Here is an 18,853-nt window from a genome sequence, read left to right on the forward strand (position 1 = left end):
GGCTGATCTATGAGGGGAGGCAGCAAGAACTTATCAATTATTTGAGAGAAAAGTCTCAATACAAAATCCTTTTCAATATAAATAGCGTCTTGTTGAATGTGGTGGGACACTGGGGAGTGAGCTGTTCACATGAGATGAAACTCTGCTGGTTGCTGGTGATAAATAATGTTTGAAGACATCTTTGTGATATAGATCTCATGCTATGTCCTTGCTCTCAGCCCTGTCTTCAGAGCCTGGGGATGGTGCACAGCTGCGCTCTGAAGGCCAGTGCATGTCCTGGTCCTGCTTCCCTGTTATACAGTCCTCGTACCCTTTTTCCCATCACCAAATTCTCTCTCCAAAGTTACTGTTCATCCTGGGGTCACATCAGAGCGGGAAAGCAATGAGAAAGAGGTCTCCAGGTTTAGGAGGAAGGTATTCACACAGCCAAATGCCTGCCACTCTGCTGTGGGCACTGTCACCCTTGGCAGTGCCTTAGATACTCTGTGCTTGTGGGCCTTTCTGCAGTGCTTTGCCCATTTCTGTGCTCCATGGGACAAGAGACCACCACAGAGAGACCTGTGAAAAGCCAGTCTTGTATTTTAGGGACTGGAGCATCTCTCAGATGAGAAGAGGCTGAGAGCTGGGACTGCTCAGCCTAGAGAGAAGGCTCAGGGGATCTCATCATTGTGTACAAATACGCATTGGGGGAGCATGGATTCAGAGGGGCTTTTCCCAGTGATGCTTGGTGACAGGACAAGAGGAATGGGCATAAACTGAAATGCAGGAGGTTCTGTCTGAACACAAGAAAATATGTTTTTCACTGTGGAGGCGATGGAGGACTGACACGGGTTGTCCAGAGAGTTTTTGGATTCTCTATCCTTGGCGATACTCCAAAGCTCTCTGGGTATCGTCCTGGGCAACTGGGTTTAGGTGGCCCTGCTTGAGAAGGGGGCTGGACCAGATGACCTCCAGAGATGCCTCCAACCTCAGTTGTTGTGTGACTCTGTGATGTGTGTTTGCATGGGGCTGCTTTCTCATGAGCGTGCAAGTTTCCGTGTTTAACCACGTGCTCTTAGGCAAAGGTGAGTAGGGAAGTGGGTCAGGTGCATTGGCCCCAGTGCCTGTGCCCCCGTGTATCCCTTGCTCAGAGATGCTTGTTAGCATGCTCACCAGTACTCACATACCACTGCAGTGCATTCACAGGTGCTTCACGCCCACACTCTGCCTGTGTTGCTAGTGCTGCTGAATGCCTGTTAGCAACCACGAGAAAATTTCCCAAAAAGGCCCTTTTAATGGGAAAACTTGAGAAAGGGAAGGCACTTACTCTGCTGCCTGGTAGAAGAGGTGCAAAGCTGCCATTAACAAACGGCCAGCTTCAAGGCTTGGGTTTCTCAGAGCTTTTCTGTTTGCTTTTGCTCTCTGGACCTTGGGATTTTAACGCTATGTCATTTAAATTGCAACATCCTGGTGTGAATTTTCATTGCATCAGTGTTCTGCCAGTCACACCTGCAGGTCCTAGGTGTGTTCATTAAATATGTCAGAAGAATCATTATCAGCTACAAACCTGACTGAGTATCTGGGACTTAATGAGCATTGTTTTTCTTCTACCCTCTCTCTTTTTGGTTGCAAAATGTAGGTAGTTCTTTACTGTATGCACTTTATGCTTTATTTCCAGGTTGTGCAGCTTGCCTGTCTGCTTGCCCAAGGCTCCCTGTTTCCCTCAGAAAAAAGCTTTTTGGCCAGATTTCAGCTAGACTCATCAAATCACAAAGAGAATGAAATTTCTACACATTTTATGAAAGCCGATGACTGGATAGTAGAGAAAGTCCAAAATTAGTCCCCCAGCGAGAGCAAGACAGGCAGAATTTAGCAATCAGCCACTGTTTGTAGCTCCCAGCCAGCCAATAAACAAGTTTATAGTTGTGACCCAGCTGTAGCTCCTGCTCCCTCATGCCATGCCAAGCAGAAGGGAAATGGGAAAGGGAGATCCTGGCATTTGGGAAAGGGAGGGCACATTGCTCTGGGAAATCAGCTTAGGGACAATGGACCCAAAGCTGCAGGCTTCACTTCTTCTGGTGCATGTGGAATAACTTGTTTTGATATGGAATTCAGAGACCTTAAAAAAAAAAAATCAGTGATGGTAACCAGTACTCCCTAGCAACCCTACAAAAACAAAGCAGTCTGTGCAGCTTCGCCTTCGTGAGGAGCAGTATTTGCCTCATTGCAGTAACAAATTTCATCTTGAGCCTTTCAAGGGGTTCCAGCAAGCAGGGAGCATGGGAAGGAGCTCTGGCGTGTCCCTGTGTGATGGTGTCCAACCCTGCATTCCTCACGTCGGGGCGTTACTGGAGGGACAGGGTGTGCAGGGATAAGGCTGGAGGTTGGTGCTGTGCTATTTAAGCCAGCAGCAGTCATGTGTACGGACAGGAGATGATTATAAAGCTCCTCTGTTGCCTTGCCTTGTGTTTTGTCAGTGGAGCACAAAAGATACAGGAACTTAATCGCATATTAAACTACTTCTTATGTAATAATTACAGCGAGCGTGCCCATGAGATGCTCTCGTTAGGGTTCAGTATGGATTGCTGAGCTGAGCACAGCGCTCTTAAATCCTCTTCAGCTGCAACTTTCTCACTGGCATTTACTTAAAGGCAGATGTATCCTTTTAGCAGTGTAAGTTTTGTGAGGCGAAGGAGCGAGATTTGGTGCTGGATCACAGGTGGCACGGGGGGGGGGGGGGGAAGGGGCAGGAGCCCTCCTGTAGGATTCAGTTTGTGCCTGTGTGGGAGCAGCGGCTGCTTGTGCATCCCATTGGCACTGAGCTCAGAGCCTCTGCTGTAGGTACTGCAAACAGCCCCTGTGCTTTCTGGGACCTGACGGAGCAGTACATGACCCAAATTACCCTGTCCCATCCCAGGGTCTGCTTGCCAAACATGGCCCCTCGTCTTGTATGTCAGGGAATAAGAAACTTTCCAGGTCTGACAAGCTGTTCGAGCTGTCTTGTAAGACAGTTTGTTAATATTTACTAAATTTTGTAATGACCTCTGGGCTCCCTGAGCAGTTTTGGGCAAACCATACGAGGCTTCTATTCTGGCTGAGATTTATTGTGTGCAGAGCAGATTCAAATCCCATCTCGGGAAGGGGAGGCTTGGAGAGGGGGATTGGATTGAGCGACGCATGGAACAGACCTGAAGAAGCTGCTCCAATCCTCTGCGATAGGAACCAGCTGAGTCTCACATGCACTGGTTGTCTCCCTGGTGGGCTCCGGGGGGTCCCTGGAGCTGTAAAACCCTCAAATCCCATCCTTTCACCCCACCACGAGCTTTCCAGCGCTGTATAAAGCTGCTGCGTCACAGCATGCCTATGCAGCACCGTCAGGCCGGCATCAGCCCGCGGAGCTGCAGCGTGTCCTCCTTCCAGCGGGCGAGCTCCCAAGGGGAAGCATCCCCAGAGCACGCTCCAAAACAGGCAGCCGGGAACGGAAAGTTCAGCGCGAGCTCCGAGCGCCTGCGAGTTCTGCTGCAGTGTCCTTGAGTGCCCTCCCCCTGCCCCGAGCCTCTGCCTCCAATGCTTCCCTTCAGCCTAATCCATTTTACAAAATGTTCCCTTCCTGTTTCTCTCCAGCTCTGTTCCAGCCTCATCTCTTCCAGCCTTTCCCTTCTGCTTTGCCTCTGCCTTTTTGAGATCACTCTTTCCTACGAGGGTTTTAGATCCCGAGCACAAATCTGTTCCTCGCGCTGTGGCTCTGCATCCTGTTTGTCTCTCATTTTGCTCCCATGATTGCTCCGTCATGCAAAGCATCGTGGTTGTAAGATGTGATTAAGATCAGTGTTCAATCGTGGCACGTAGGGCTGAATTCCCTGTAAAGCTTTGGGGTGTTGGGAGGGTGAGGATAGCCTGGTTTGAAGATATCTTGTATTATAAAGCCAATATACATTTTAACCTATTTTTCCCTAATGCTTGTCTCTGGAATAATAAGGTGCTGTTTGCCTTAGTACTCTCTGTAATATTTATAGTTCCCTAAGCTAAAAGCCAATGAATTCAGCATGTCTTACAAGGTGAGGATTTCTAGGCACGTCTCCTTAGTGGTCGCTGTATCACGTCATCAGAGGCTGAGACACAAACCTGGAGGCAGAGCACACACAGAGACCAGGGGCTGATGTTACCGAGGGCTGATGTGAGACGGGCAGTAACAGATCCACTGCTTAATGCAGCGTTCAGCGTGAGCCAGCAGAAACCTTTGTATTGCAGCACTCAGCATTCCAGGTACACCGGGTGGGGAATGCTGGCTTCTATGGGCTCAAATGTGCAGTGCAAATGGAAAGCTGTCCTTTGTAGTATTCTTTCAGAGTTTCCCCAGAACTAGAAATAGGAAACCTCACAGTCACAGCTTTTCCATAAGGCACAGACACGCCAAGCTCCTTTTGCTCCTCCTCTCTTCTCTGCTGTAAAATCAAGAAAAGTTCTGATTTCATTTGGACCACTGGAAATTGAGATGTGTTATTTCTGAATACTTGGAGAGTTTTCAAGCTGTGAGCTGACAGTTGCTCTGGAAATCAATAATGTTAGCAGCTCAGTGTCACTGCAACTCCTCCATGTTGACACAGGTACAAATCAGTCAAGATTTGGCCCTTACCAAGGAAGGTTTGTCGTGGCTTTCTAGCATATATGAAGAGAGAAATTTCTTTAGTGATATGGAAATATTCATTTCCAAACGTTCCCCATGCGGACTTCAGTGCACACACCCCAATCTTGTGGCACCTGAAGTGGGGTTGCTGGAGATGAACGGTGTTAAGAGGAGTAGTGAGAACATTAACATGACGTTTTATCTTTTATTGCTTCTAAAGCATCTGATGCACAGCCCCGTCTCTGAGCATCTCCAGTGTCTTGGGCTGTGCAGAGCATTGGCACTGCTGGCCTGGGGATGCTCCCCACCTTACCAGTGCTGCTCCCAAGAACGCCGCAGCAGCTTGGGAAGAGTGCCAAAGAAACCGTACAGTGTATGAAGAGCTGACCTTGGGCTGTTTGGCTGTGTGCCATAGGCCAAGACACTGCCATCCTGCAAAATAAACACCTCCTCGTCTTTAGCGCAGCAACATCTGTGAAGGATAAAGGCCAATCCAACTGCTGATGCTGCCAAACTGTCATCCATTGCAGCACGGGGAAATCTCAGCCCCTCATCCCAGCCCTGATGGATGTCACCCAGCCTCAGCAATGAGATGTGAGTGCTTTGATTTGCACGCCCGCAGCCGGCACGCTCATCCCAGTGCAATGGCCATACGTTCCAGGTGTCCTCACCGTGGCTGCATGTCCTTTAATGTGATTTATTTATTTATTGGAACTGTGTTTCCTTGCTGCCAGGCTATGGAATGGCTTTTCAGCTTTTCCCCTGGCACCCTAGATTGTATTTTAATGGAGTTTGTCTTGTAGCCCTCCTCAGATGAGATGTCAGCAGGTAACTTCTCACTTTCCTTAATGGAACTCATACTGACCTCCCTCCCAGCCTGCACATTGGTAAAGATGCCTACAGCTTCCTAGGGGACTGGATAGGGCTCAGCATCTACAAGCTGGTCTTGTTAGTTTGGATTAAGGAAATGTCCACACGGGATCCCCTTAAGCACGTGGAATGAGCATGGAGTGAAGTTCAGGCTGGAATCATCCTGGATGAAAGCAGCTGTACCATGATTTTTGTTTATTTTTTTACTGATTTGGAGCTTTAATTAATGACAGTGGTATTTGGGGCATCCTCAGTCATTATGGCTTGAGGGTGCTGCCCTGCTAAAGGCAACAGCTTGTAGAAGGGGCATGATAAAAGTTCCCCTGACTCTCTGGCCTTTGTGTGTACACGTGTGACTCTGCTGGGCTCCTCTAAGACAAATCTTTCATGTGATGCCCATGTTATACAGGGGAACTTCCAAACCAAGGCGTCTAACAGTGGCATTTTGGGCATTCATTGCCATCGATTCCTCTTTCTTGTGGCTCTCGTTTGAGTTAAAGGTGTTTTCTGAATGATGACATACAGTGTTGACATTGCAGATGTAATTCTTTCTTGGAATAACACCCTGGTGACCTTGCCTTGAATTTCAGTCTGCCATGTTGTCTGGCCACCTGTATGCCCTCCCCCTTACATAGCTGTGTTTCTTGTGCTCTCTGAAGGACTCTGCAGTCTTGGAGAACAAAAGATTCACATACAAAATTAGCGTATTTATAGATTATGTAAATAGTAACATAATTTATACCAAAAAACATTGTGTGCTGCACAAATATAATCCCCACTGCCCCCATCACACTTACACATCAGATCACAAAGTACCTTGGGCTTTACTCAGATATCCCAATCAATCAGTGCGAGGATTCTGAGTGCAAACAAAGACACAGAACATCTGGAAGAAAAATATCACACTTCCTATCTTCTCTTTTCCCTTAAACAAGAATCCCCTGAAACTCGTACAGTATCACAATGTAATACCTATAGAAATGCTTGCTTCATGTGGCTGTGATGGGGTTCCTGCTGTACCCCTGGTGGGGTAGGAAGCAGGCAGCAGAGCCACGCTTTGACCTTCAGGGCCACGCAGCACAGAGCTGTTTGTTGCCACGTTTCCCAGCTTCTGAGGTACAGAGGAGCAAATTCACATTGTTGGTTATTTTTTTTTCTTGAAGCCGGGCTACCCCAGGGATGAATTTTGTCCCGGGAGGAGGCTATAAAGCGACATGGAACAACACAGAGGTGGGAAATGAGAGCAATTAAAAAAATGAACCTGCTTGACCCTAATTTTGCAAATCTCTAGCTGTCAAAGAACGTAGCTCAACTAATTATGTTTGGATGGGAAATTATGGAATCATTACAGCTCTGATTACACAGGTCCCCCAGCTCTCGCTTGCCATGGTGCAGGGGCGCGTGTGCTTTCTAACGTGTGCGTTCATTTTATGTTTGTTTTCTTATTTGAGCTGCCCGGTTCTCCCGTAGTAACCAGAAATAGGCCTCCAAAAAAGAAGTAATTGCGACGCACGTCTGAGATGTGCTGCCCTCAGCTGTCCTCCCGTCGCCCTCCTTTCTCTTTCTCCTTTTGGCCTTTGGAGACAGGAGCCACTGCTGCAGTCAGGCAATTACGCTTCAAAGCTGAGAACTGCACTGAACTTTGCCAAAAACTGCTGAAGCTGCGAGTGCTGCGGCTCTGAACACACGGTGTGGACATGCAGTCACTTCCCAGCCTGATGCTCTCGGGATGAGAGCAGGCAGCTATGTTAGAAACGAGCTCACGTGAGCGTTGGGTGGCTGAGAACCTTTGACTGTGGGTGGCATACTGTGTAGTCTCTCTTATGCAAAATGTTTCTCCAGTTATATACTTCTACACATAGCGCATTTATATATATATGCTTTATTTGTATTTTTCCCTATTCTCCAACAGCTCCTTCCAAAATCCATGCCTTTTTTTCCCCCTTTATCGGAATGCCAAGATGCACAGTCTAAGAATAATTTGGGAATCCAAACCTTTATCAGGACCTTGCTCTGTGAAGTCAGTACGACCTGCCATTCCTAGCAGTGTGCCAACAAAGCAGTGCCTGCAGCTCTGATAACAGGAGCAGCACTGCACTTGTCGCTCTGGGCCTCTGTGTCCGTGCCCCAGGGAGGGCAGCAGAGCGAGGAGGACACAAAATCCAACCCCCCCATCCTTGTCAGCAACTTCACATTAACAAACACTGTGCCTATAGTGGAGCGGCTGGAGAAAGCAAACCAAACAGCCATTTGCTGCAAAGCGCCACTCCCAAAATAGAGATTATTACATGAAACAGAGCGCAGAGAAGGGAAGGTTGATTCAGAAAATAGCTTGCAACTGTCCTTTACGCAGCTCAGTACTGTATGGTAAATAATGCAGGAAGGAAGGGAAACTGCAGGCTCCAAGTGGATGTGCCAGAAAGTAGCACCAGCACCTGAGATGTCTTTGGAGACCTTCCAACAGTACAGAAGCACTCTGCACGCGTAACCAGTTCTTCTAACAACCCCTGGCCTCCCTTGCTGCTCTGAGGAATGGAGTTTCTGAGCATTTGGGGGACTCTGAGCTTCAGCCTGGTGACCCCAGCAGCCATGCACAGACGCAGAGGGAAGGCTTGGGTGGGTGTGTTCTGTGCAGTTCCAGCTGCAGACGGAGGTGCACAGGGAGTGGTCATTCAGGGTTCAGAGGTGAGGAGAAGCCCACATTGTCTTTCTGTTTCATGCACAGCAAGATCATTCACAGCTCTTCTGTGCTCCCAGGTTGAGACAGCACTCCTGGGAGCCCTGGCTTCGGCCCACGGGCTGACCCTGCTGAGCTGCAGGCATGGGGCTGCAGCTGCTGCCCAACATTTCTCCCCTGGCACGCAGGCATTGCTACCAGCCTTCCATGATTCCGCCTTCCTGGCTGCTCCCGCTGAGTGATCATATCCATGTCCCAAAGTGATGTGATCTGGCAGCACAATTAATTGGGTTAACCGGACTGATACAGAACAGGTATCCTATACTGCAACAGCCTCTGCTGACAGAGATGTTGCTGTTTCTAGCTCTCATTTGATGACTGGTTTTGATATTTTTCTTTTCTCCTTCTCCCTCTCCTTTTTTTCCTTTTTTTTCCCTTTCCCCCCCTCCTTTTCCCCTTTTCTCCCCCTATTTTTCCTTTCTCCTTTTTTTTTTTCCTTTTCCTTTTTCCCCTTTTCTTTTTTTTCTCCCCTTTCCTTTCCTTTTTTTCCTCCAGATTTCATGGCAGTGAATTGAAACACTCGAGCTTTAATCAGCAGACTGCATCCACAAAGTAGGGCAGAGCTGCAGACCCAGAGGGCGAGCGCTGCAACAAGAACACAGCAGTTAGGAACAGGGCCACGTGCCCCTGACCTCTTATCACCCTCTACAACAACGTGGTGACATGAAAGCAGCACTTCACTTACACTGACAAGAAGACTGGAAGTAAGCTAAAACTTCACTTCCAAGGCCTCTTTGTCCTTCTAGAAGGAGGATTTAAACCAGTGCTTGCGTGAGCCCATGGAACTGCCGTGCTGCTTTCCATAAAGAATTCCTGCTCGTTACAGAAGTGGGCAGCAGATTAATTCATGTATAGATTTTCTGCGCACTGAAAATAGTTTGTGGAAGCAGGCTGCGTGCTTGGTGTAGTTCCACACTTGCAAATGTATCCTCACTGAGATGCTAATGTATGTCAGTGTGCGTGTATAAGCAGCAGCATTTGCATGCTTAATCGGGCACGTGGCCTTTGTTAATTAGACAGTCAGTTAATGCTTTATGTCTGTGGGTCTGCATGAGCAATCATTTGCCCAGAACCTCATTAATTTTACTGGCTGCCCCTCCTGTTGTAGTTCACAAATCAGGCTGAGCATGCACACAAATCCCTTTGAGTAGGTTTCTCTAATAAAGCAAATCAGGCATCAGAGGAAACTCTCAAAGAATATTGAAAACAACAAAGCTATAAAGGCCGACCTGGTGATTTTGCAAAGCGTCTTTGTGCGATCAAATGAGAGCTGCCAAGAGCAGCTGAGAATTCCAGTTTGCAGCTAGGGGCAGGCAGGGCTGCTCTGTCATGTAGTTATGTGCCATGCATGTCTGTGTATATATATATCTATACAGCAAAACACAAACATGCAGTCATTGTCCCCAGGAATTTTTTGTGCGTACTCAGTGCAGATATCTCTTCTGAGACCTCTGCCTGCAGGACACAGCCTCTGCCACTTACTGCATCCACAGAAACAGCCCCAAGTGCCCACCAACCCAGGGAGCACGGACCTGGTTGTACAGGTGGGCTGTGTGTATACAGGGGCAGAGTGGTCCCACCTGCCTGTTCCCTCTTGTGACGCCCTCTCAAGCTGCCCAGGAGAGGGGAAAGCAGCCAAGGGGCTTTGCTGAGAGTGCAGTAAGAGACAGGACACGCCACTCACTGTTCTAGACTGTGGCTGAATGCAGCAGTGAGGCCCCAGGACTGGTGGTGGCTGTGGACATTTTCCATCCTGATGACCAACAGAGCAGTAGGGTGGAGGTGTGAGATTCTTGCTTTCTTTTCCGTCTGCATTCTCTCATCAACAAAGCAAAGAATGCCACTGGAACACAGACTTAAAATGATCCTGGGGTGAAATCTTCATTCCCAGTGACTGCAGTGCAGACAGCATCGCACTCAGCATCTTCCGGACGTTGTTCCGTGTAATTGCTACCCCAGACAGCATCTTCTATAGATAGAAAGACAAAGGTGAAAACATTCCAGGAGCAGCAGCCTCTCTTTCCCTCCTTGCTATCGGTGTGTTTTGCTTTTTTCAGCTGCTCTGCTTATGCAGTACACCTCGATTGGCGGAGCCACAGTATGAGTTGTGCCTGTGCTTTTGCCATCTGCACTGCAGTCCCCATTACGGATGCAGCGCTGAGCAGCTTATTTCACAACTGACTGAAGGCAAGGGGAAAAGCACGTGCGTGTGTGAGGTTATTCCTTTCATCATTCAAAACTGATTTGGAGGTTGGCAAGGTAAACTGCTCGCTTAACTGTTCTCTGTGAAAATAAAAGCACCGCTTATCGTTTCCAAAGGACCAACCTGCAACGCGGATTTGGGCATAATTAAAAAATGGGTCTGTATTGCACCATAAAAAAGACGTGCTCGATGTTTTAACTGCATCCCTACACTGAGTTCTTTGTTTAAACTACCCCTGCGCTAGGGAGTGTTACTGCAGTACAAGAATATCTGTGGAAATGTGGTAATTACGTGGCTAGGTTCCGCCTAGATCTCTAAACTGGACTGTGTTATTACTGTGCAAAGGGACATCTCTGCTGCAGGGAGAGAGTAGTGGCAGTGGAACTTAAAATACAGGAGCTATTTTCTTTCTTCCTTTCTTCTTTTCTGCCTTTCTTTCTTCCTTTCTTTCCCCCAGCTGTGCTTGCATAAATCTAGACTTAGTTCAGACATCACAGGAGCTCCAACTGCTTTGGGAAAAAAAGAAAAAAAGCCATAGATGTTGTGAAATGAATGTCTCTGCCCTGGCTGGGTTGCTGGGAGGACAAGGGTGAGAGAGGCATGCTGATGTGACTTTAGCTGCCCTGAGCCAGCTCCAGAAGTAATGTTTAATCAAAGCAAGCTGACATTTGTCTGTTGAATTGTTATCAGAATTGCTTAGTCATTCATGTGCCATTGTGTTTCAGAATGGAGAGCAGGGGATTTATTCAGCTTGACATGAGCTGCTCCCAGCCGTTAGCATTTCCCCCAACATCCGACTGATATCTCCATTTCACACTGCTAAAAGAGTCACCTTGAGGCCGAGGTGCTGCTGACCCCTGTGCACGAGGTTTCTTGTTAGAGAATCCCTGGGAGATGCTTTCTTCTTTATTATCAGTGATCTCCAACCTCTTGGAGGGGGGACTGAGGGTTCTGTGTGCTGTTTGCACGCTGCTTTGGATGCATGTCGCATAAATAGTGTAAACCCTCTTAGGTCCACCTTTGCCTGTAAATAGGGTTGGAGGCTGCAGGATCACTGCGGTTTGAAATCAGTGCTGATGGAAGCCTCTGCCCCCTCTTCTGCTGGGTCTGAATTTTCAGGCTGCGAGTTGGAGGAAGAGCGGAGGTGTTATTTGGAGAGGAGAAAAGAAGGGATATCTCATTTGTGTGTGTGCACATGTGAGGGAGATGCAGACAGACAGACAGACAAGACAAAGCAGTGTGCTGCTGAATTCACGAGCAAGGGAGCTGGGGAGAGTGTAGCCATAGAAACACTGTGTGCTTAGTTGTGATCACTCAGAGCAATATAGCCCATCTCCTCAGCCTGGGGGAGCCAGAATATTTCCTTGAAATTTTGGGTCTGCTGGTGTGCATCTGCCCTGGGCATGCAGATGTGTATTGCACACATCTGTGGCCACTGGTAACGTATGGGTGACCGTGAGGACAGAAAGCAGATAGATGGCATGGTGCTGTATGAAGGATGTAATGAAGGAAAGAGTGGGAGCCCTGAGCTTACTGCGGAGCCAAGGAGAAGGGACAGCACTGTGATGGCAAAGGGTACAGCTGAGCAGAGCAGGTAGAGATGGGGTGGGGCTGCCCAAAGCATGGCTGTTCCCTCTGGGAGCAGAACAGTACCATGGTTACAAAAACCAACTCTTTCTGCAGAGAGAGGATCTTTGCATGGATGGTCACAGGATGGGCAGTGGGTGTTCTCTGTGGGTGCAGATTTGTGCTTGGTTTAAGCTGTTCTAAGTCCATGCTGCTGGGTCATGTGTTCTTCCTTGTGCCAAAATCAGCACTTGAGTGATCTGCCAGATTAGGAATCTGATCCTTCTGAACACTAAGCCAGCACAAAGGGAAAAGACAAACAAATAGTTTCCAGCTGGATCGCTTCCTTGGCTTGGCTGATGCTCCTGCCAGCAGAAGGATGCAGGTAAGGACAGGAGAGAGGAGAAAGCAAAAATGTACCTTTTCCTGTCCATTTGAGCTAGACTCAGCTCAGTCACAAAACCACTGATACCTGAGTCTCTGCTGTCTGCACAGGAGAGCCATCAGCTGGGACAAGGAGCGATGGGCCACCTTTTCGTCCCTGGTTGCTTGGTGGCAATGCTGGACGGCCAAGTGGTCAGCAGCAGTGCAACCCGTGCCTCCAACTTCTGGCACAGCACGTGTGAAGCCATGCAGTTAAGGTGGACAATGCTCATGGTCTCCAATGGTTGCTCCACAGCATTCCCAGGAGGTCTGGGAGGAGTCGTGCTGCGGGCTGTATGTCGGTCTGAAAAGTGTGATGTCCATTTCTGGACAAGAGAGAAAGGAAAACGAACACCTCTTACAGCACACAGCATGCTTCAGCCGCATCTCTTAAATCAAAATGGTGTGCTGAAAATTTGGGGTCTTCATGGGTGTATCCTTCAAAAAGGAAAAATTTACACTGGAGTTTGCCCTCTTTGAGGCAGTTCCTATTTAGACATGGCCGTGTCCTTTCCGTTGTGTAGTGAGCATGCAGAATAGATGGGTGCCCATGCCAGTTGATGCCACGTCTGCATGTTGTGCCACAAAGAGCTGTCCTGTGCTCAGCACTGCTTAGCACTGCCGGCAATGGGGCTGCTGTTACCTGGGCCCAGCTATGAGCCTATACTCTGTGGTCACCCCGGGGCCTGAGGCCAGGCTGGGGCTCCCATGGCCAGGCCTGGTGTTCTGCCTCTCTCTTGCTCTCCTCCCATGTTTTTTTGTTCCTTCCCTCCCTGTGCTGCGGCCCAAACCCCAAACAATAACCAGAGGAAACCTCTGGCCGCATAGTTCTCATTCCTGGGCTGAGTTGCATGTGGCTGTGCTCAGGATGGAGGCGTGTGTGTGCTCAGGCCAGGATTTTCTCCTGTTGGTTCCAACCTGAGCAAAGCACAGCTGATGGAACCAGTCCTATGAGCCCAGACCCCAGCAGAAGTGCAGGAGCAGAACTGGGCAGGTGGCCTCAGCATCCCCTTGCTCTGCTCTGAGGTCATTGTAACAGCCCCCAGTGTTTGCACTTGTGCAGTTATACCCCTTTTTGAGAACCTGTCTGCGTATTTGAGGATTAATGTAAGCATGTGTGACCTAAGCATGTGATCCCTTACTTATGTGTTAAAGCATTACATCAGTGATACAACTTGGTTTAGTGGCGGACTTGACCTGACAGCTCTAACTTGGACAGACCTTCTGTTGCGGGAATGAATATAATCATAGAATAACAGAATCATTTCAAGTGGAAGGGACCCTTAAAGGCCATCTGGTCCAACCCCCTGCAACAAACAGAGACACCCACAGCTCCATCAGCGCTCAGAGCCCATCCAGCCTGACCTCGGGTGTCTGCAGGGATGGAGCACCACCACCTCTGTGGGCAACCCGTGCCAGTGCCTCACCTCCCTTACTGTACAAAACCTCTTCCTTATATCCAATCTAAATCTTCCCTCTTTTATTTTGAAACCGTTTCCCCGTGTCCTATCAATCAGAGGTGGGATCTCTGATTCCAACATCTTGTACTTAACGCTAAGTTTTATTTTGTATAGAATTGCTGTGAAATAATCTTTATGTTTCCATAGAAGTGGAATAATGTCACAAGCTTGGGAATGGTTTTCTAAGGGAAAGTGCATAGACAAGACCTTAATTTCTTCAGAGTGAGCATACAGCAAATGTGCTGCTTGAAATGTCACTGGTTCCCCTCTCAGGAAAGAAAAAAAGAAGCGAATCCAAGGTGGGAGACAGAAAAAATGACAGAACCTCAAACTCTTGTCATCTCTTCTAGAAAATACAAGTGCCCCCAGAAGTCAGCACCAGCGATATTAAAGCTGTGCTTGAAGCAGCCATGTGGGAAAAACTGATGATTTAATGGGCAGCAGGAAATCCTTTTTCCTGCTGCTGAGAAAGAAAAAACGGAGTGTGAAACAGATAACTTTGCTGCCAGCACTCCTCTCTAATTGGGATGTGCAGGAGCACTTCACATCCTCTTTCTGGCAATGGGATTTATCCAGGACGAATCCCTGTTGTTTATGTGCTCTCCAGGAACAGCAGTGGGCAGAGGGAGCAGAGGAGCCTCGCACCTCCACCTGCAGTTGTGCCTCACGGGAAGTGCAAAGTGCAAAGCCAGGGGCTGTGACCCACAAATCCTTTTCCTTGGTCCTGACATGAGCTGGCTGGAAACACCTTGCTGCCCACCCTGCACCCCTCCCATCTCCTCCCAGCCCACTGCTCCTGAGCTCAGAGGCTTTGTGGCATTTCGTGGTGAACAATAAATCTGACTGAGGTTTATCTCTGAGTGCTGTCTGCAAACGGTGCCTTCAGACACAGCCCCAAAGGCGATGCAGCACTGCACATGGACCTGGCTTTGCCCTGCTCGTTCCCCAAGCTGCCTGAATGGGGCTGATTGTGATGTTGGCTTTACAGTGGCAAATAACTGAGGAGTAATTATGATTGAGATACCATCTACATTTTTTTTTCAATGCTTCCGTGCCATAATAGAAATAACAATAGATTTTCTCGTGCTTTCCTTGTTCTGTCTTTCAGCTCTTAGCTCATACTCCATATCCCCGCAGCAATGTGGTAATATCCAGAGCTCACACAGCTGCAATCCCAGGAAAAACGGGGCAGGTGATGCCCAGCATGCTGCAGGGTGCCTGCCTGCCAAGCCTCCCACAAAGGGGAAGGTATCACATGGTGCTGCAGCAGGGCTCGTCCTCATGATGTGCTGCTTGCTGCGGGTGGGCTCGCTCCCAGTCCTGCCCTGCCTGAAGACACCGGGAGCCAAAGAGAGGTTTTGTTATCTCAGGAACACACGGCTGGGGTCTGGGCAGGATCCTGTCACGTGGCCCTGGGACAGCTGCTGGGTGGGAGATCTGGGTGTGCTATTGCATCAGAAATAAGAACCGTGTCCCCCCGCGCAGTAAAGACGTTAATTAATTAGAATTGGCCTAAGCATTCTCAGTATTGGTGAGCACATCCTTCATTTTTATGCCTTTCAGGAAGGAGCAGGGAAAGGCAGGTTTTTTTCCTCCTTTCCCTGCAGTGAGCTTGCTGTGTGCAGAGGGTCACAAAGGACAGAGTTTCTGTGTGCGTAGCAAAGAGCAGCAAACGCTGCCAAAAGCTCTGCATCTACAAATTGAGACGTTTCCCTGCTTCTTCATTGAATTATCCAGCGCTTGTGGGTCTGGGAGGCTTAGGCTGGATGCTTGATGGGAACAGATGTTCTTCCAAAATGTCCGGGACGTTGTGTTTCAGATGGAACCAGGAATAGCACAAGAACAATCGTTCGCAGTAGCTGGCACCTCCCGGCCCTGGCCTGGCTGCAGTGCATGCGGAGGCTGACGCTGCACTGAAGCATGCTGAAGGGAGGGAGCTGGAATCTTCTGGACCTGGAAAAAAAGGCTTTCAGCCATGGGCCAGAGCCTTTAGGGTTCTGCCACTAATTCTCCAGCCTGGCTTTAGTAAATGGAGTTTCAGTGTGGGTGTGTTTTGAAGGAGAAACTCGTTACGAGGGAAGGGCCTGGATGGGAATAGATGTGCTGAATGGATTGAGACCTTGGTATGTGTTTTTGGATCGGGCTCGTCTGGGTGTAATTTGTTCAAACGATGCCTCTGTTCTGGGGAAATACTGATGCAGCTTCAGCAGCTCGAGCCCAGCTGTTCCTCAGTTCTGACTTTCTGCATCCCTTCTGTGCACTGGGAGATGCGGCTCTCTTCCCTCAGTCTTCTTACTCCCATCTGGTGTCAGCAGCATGTAGCTGTCTTGTAAAAGTGTTTCAGGTCAGTGGGTAGCCAGCAGTTGAGATAGCTTCTGTGGATGGACGTTTCTGGAAGAAGCTTTCCTTTAGGAGAAAGGAGGTTGTTCAAAATGCTACACAGAAGTGAGGGAAAAACCAAACCAACCCAACCCAGTCCAAAATATAAAGTTGTAGCAGAGACCCTCTGGTGTTCTCCAGTAGCATGTCAAGATGCTCTGTCACTTGTCCTTTTGTTTACTGCTCACTTGCGTGCAATGCAGTGCAAGATGCAACACAACTCTTCTCCTGTCCTCCAGGCTCTGATTAAGGGATCTTGCTTTAGAGTGTGGTGGGATATTCCCCATCACTCCAATCTCTTCCATAATAGTCAAGCATTTTTAGCAGCCTACCAAACGCTTCCAGGACTGAGACATTGCAGTTGGTCTTTGCCCCACGTTTTCTGCAAACGATGGCAGATCCAGGTTCACATCAGCAAGTGCAGAGAGAGACATTAGTTCTTCTGAGCCACAAAAGCCACTTCCCTCCCTGAAGAGCTTTGCTGGGGGAGAAGCTGGCTGTGTTTCCAGCCTTACCCTCCCCTGGGCCCCTGGCAGGGGTCGGAGGGGCAGTCCTTCCTCTCTGGCCGTGCCCCTCCAGCCTGCTCCATCTGTTCTGGGACCACATGCATGACCAGTCCTCACCAGAGGGGAGGTTAAGGCTGCTGCGTGCTGTTCATTTGGGCAGATTTCTTTTCTTTCCCCCTTTGTTAGTGCTGGGAGCCCTGCACCCAGGCTTCCATTAGCAGAAGCTGGCACAAATTAAAAACAAATTTAGCCTTGGTGTCTGTCTTCTCAGTGAATTTCACCTTGGCTGATTACTTTTACGGCTTGTTGACAAAATGGTAAGTGTGCATGGGGAGTCTATTGCAGGTCCCTGGAAAATGCCAAATGAGTCACTTTGGGAATGCTAAAACACCCCAGCATCCCTCCGTGTGGAGCATGCATATGCGCCCACGTTTGGGAGACTTCAGGGCCAGAACAGGTCATCCACTGTGATTATTTGTCTCAGTAAATGAATTTTTTTCTCTTTTTCTGCTGCGTGTGCTCTCCCTGCTTTGTCGTGATAACTGCATCTGCTGTTTCAGGCTCATCATAATCACCCCCTCCCCCCCCCTCGCCCCCTCCTCCGAGTTGCCAGGCAGCGGACTGATGGCTTCAACGCCCATTGGGAACCCATTACTCAACCCATCGTGCGCTCGGGATTATTCACATTCTGCTGATGATATTTACGGTCACAGCTGCTAAAACGGTGTTTGCAAATTTATGCTGATTTGATTAGCCAGTTTAGTCATCATAGCTTCTGAGAGCAGGATCTGGCCATAAAACTGCTTTCTGCTGCATGTGACTCGCTAATGGTGTGTCACATGAGAGCACGAGCCTCAGCGCGGCGCAGGGGCGGACAGAGACCATATGGTGGATCGAGGTCCCCCTTTGCCATCTCCTGAAAATGTTACACCTTCTGCAACTGCACAGCAAAGGATTAGCAGCTCTGTCAAACCGTGTAACCGTTCATCCACCTGAACTGTATACCGGTGTGTTTGCTGGGTTTGATCAAACTAGCCCTAAACCAGTTGTGCCATTGAATGCACGCGGATTCCTTACTGTGCAGTATCCTTTGTCCCGTGGCTGCTGCGAGGCTGCTCTGCCCCTTGCAGAGCTGTTTGGGTTTTTGCTGCCACTGTTACACCCAACCTGCTTTTGTTTCTGTGAGCTATCCCATAGGCGCAACCCTTGGTTATACTTCATGCCTCTTTCCGAGGTCTCTCCCCAATGGGTTTGGGCACAGCTCACCATCTGGCTTTGGCTGTGGGTGACAGCGCTTTCTCTGCAGCAGCCACAGCAGAAATAAATTCACTCCACCTTAAAATCCTGCCTGTTGACGTTAATAATAATAAAAAAAAAAAGTCAAAAATGTTCTTGTCCCCCATAGAGCTTTCTAAATCACTACCACTACTACAGATATGCTTTCACCATCTGCGTAATTTTGAAGACTCTCTGGATGAAAAAGGAGCGCTTGTTTAATAAGCCCTATGTAAGGAGTGACGTGCTCTTAACATGTTAGGGCTACTTTTGCACTGGTAACGTATCAGTTCCATCTTTCCTTGTGGTGATTTGCATAGCCTGGACTGGGGCAGCAGTGCTGCAGTAGATCTGCAGACTTTCCCTCCTGGCAGCGCTGCCCCACAGCCTGCCATGCACCATCCCTGCTATCGCTGCCCTCTCACAGGATCTTTTCAGAGACAGTTCCTTAATTTTCTTCAAAGCCACCTATTTAAGTGTCTTCTCAGACAAACGCCGCCATGCCTCAGTTTTTTTTTTGCTTGGTTTCTTTGAGCTTGTCCTCTCCTTCCTCTCATCCCCCAGGCCTTTCAATTACTTTTTAATGTTCTTCTGGCCTTCCTGCATTACCTTGCCTGTGGCCCCAACCAGGCAGATGTTGAGCAAGGCATGAAGCAGTTGCTCAGCTGGGATGCCAAGATCAGAGCCTCTGACTGTAAGGCATGTGTAGAGCTGGACCTCCTGTTCCTCCCCACTGGGATTGGAGGTGCCAGGGGATTCAATCCAGCATCTGCTTATGCCGGAGGTGGGGTTGGCTTCTCTGCCTGCTGTAACACCTCACTAGATCCC

The 18,853-nt window shown here is 48.8% G+C and overlaps 1 long non-coding RNA gene across 1 annotated transcript in view; it reads left to right on the forward strand.

Moving 5' to 3' along the window:
• LOC124417189 overlaps positions 1–11,389 on the forward strand; it is a 28,971-nt gene extending 17,582 nt beyond the window's left edge. Inside the window, exons 2-3 of the long non-coding RNA XR_006931444.1 lie at positions 7,389–8,467; positions 8,709–11,389. This is a non-coding gene — a long non-coding RNA (uncharacterized LOC124417189). The remainder of the gene's footprint in view (positions 1–7,388; positions 8,468–8,708) is intronic.
• The last annotated feature ends 7,464 nt before the right edge of the window (positions 11,390–18,853 follow it).

This window comes from Gallus gallus, chromosome 13 (assembly GCF_016699485.2).
Source record: "Gallus gallus isolate bGalGal1 chromosome 13, bGalGal1.mat.broiler.GRCg7b, whole genome shotgun sequence".
Lineage (NCBI taxonomy): Eukaryota > Metazoa > Chordata > Aves > Galliformes > Phasianidae > Gallus > Gallus gallus.